The sequence below is a fragment of the Colobus angolensis genome, unplaced genomic scaffold (assembly GCF_000951035.1).
Source record: "Colobus angolensis palliatus isolate OR3802 unplaced genomic scaffold, Cang.pa_1.0 Scaffold39, whole genome shotgun sequence".
NCBI classification, from domain to species: Eukaryota; Metazoa; Chordata; class Mammalia; order Primates; family Cercopithecidae; genus Colobus; species Colobus angolensis.
The window spans coordinates 2,002,304-2,003,742 of NW_012117265.1; the positions used below are offsets into that span (position 1 = coordinate 2,002,304).

The window sequence follows — 1,439 nt, forward strand, 5'->3', positions numbered from 1 at the left end:
TTTTTTTTTTTTTTTTTTGAGACGGAGTCTTGCTCTGTCACCCAAGCTAGAGTGCAGTGGTACCATGACCGCTAGCTGCAACCTCCAAGTCCCAGGGTCAAGCAATCCTCCTGCTTTGGCCTCCCGAGCAGCTGGGACTACAGGCACACGCCACCAGGCCCAGCCACACACACATACATATATACACACACACATATATATATATATACATATATATATATATTTTTTTCCTTAGTACAGTCACTGTCTTACTATGTTGCCCAGGCTGGTCTTAAACTCTTGGGTTCGAGCAGTCCTTCTGCCCCAGCCTCCCAAAGTGCTGGGATAACAGGTATTGAGCCACCCCACCCAGCCTCACGTTCTTCTCCCATACCCACACACCTTGATCTTGACTCACCCAGCTCTCTCCAGCTACTCTTTTATTTGTTCCTGCCTCCACTGCTCTGTCTACTCCCACAGCACCCTGGCCATGCCAACCAGCCTCCCCTCCCCACCCACGCTGACCCATCTGTCTTTCCTGCCTGCCCTCATTGCCCGTCTACAGGGCCCTGGCCCATCCATGTGGAAGCATTTCTTTCTCTACATTCACACTGACCCACCTCTTTTCCCCCATCCCTGTCTGTGTGGACACGTGTTTCCTCCAACCACGTACCCCTTCACCTCATCCACACTAACCCTCTCCTCACCATCACATCCCATCATAGGCCATCGAGCGCAACTCTAGCCGAGCCTCCTCCTACCTCGAGGGTTCCTCCTCAGCCCCACCAGCCACCCAGCCGAGACCTGCTGTGCAGAAGGTAGTAGGGGGAAGGGTGGATGACTTCATTTTTGTCCTGGCCCCCAGCAGAGGGGTCCAGTGCTCCTCCCCCATCCAGAGCCCAAGGGGGTCTGGTGAGCTCAGGGAAAGGGCACGTCTACTCCTCTTACCCCTCTCCTCCTGCTTGGCTCCTGCTGCACTAACCCCGAGCCCTCCGGCTGCATCTTCCCCTGTCATGCCCTCCAGAGGGGGTGCGGGAAGGGGTGGCACCTTGCACTCTGTGACCCCTGCCTCTGTCCCCAGCTGCTTCACGAGGAGCTGGCTCTGCAGTGGGTGGTCAGCAGCAGTGCCGTACGCGAGGCCATCCTCCAGCACGCCTGGTTCTTCTTCCAGCTCATGGTGAGACCCCCGCCTCCCTGCCTGTTGGCAAGAGACCCCCAAGGGAGCCCCTTCCTTTTTTAAAGAGAGATGCCCCCTAGCCGGGCGCGGTGGCTCACGCCTGTAATCCCAGCACTTTAGGAGGCTGAGGCGGGTGGATCATGACGTCAGGAGATGGAGACCATCCTGGCTAACATGGTGAAACCCCGTCTCTACTAAAAATACAAAAACATTAGCTGGGCGTGATGGCGGGCACCTGTAGTCCCAGCTACTTGGGAGGCTGAGGCAGGAGAATGGCATGAGC

General features: G+C 56.5%; 2 protein-coding genes across 2 annotated transcripts in view; one reads left to right on the plus strand and one right to left on the minus strand.

The window, feature by feature from the left end:
* DOCK6 (dedicator of cytokinesis 6) overlaps positions 1-1,439 on the plus strand; it is a 117,188-nt gene that overhangs the window by 75,542 nt on the left and 40,207 nt on the right. The window lies entirely within an intron of this gene.
* LOC105520847 (chromosome unknown open reading frame, human C19orf80) overlaps positions 1-1,439 on the minus strand; it is an 8,692-nt gene that overhangs the window by 4,864 nt on the left and 2,389 nt on the right. The gene's annotated exons all lie outside the window — the stretch shown is intronic.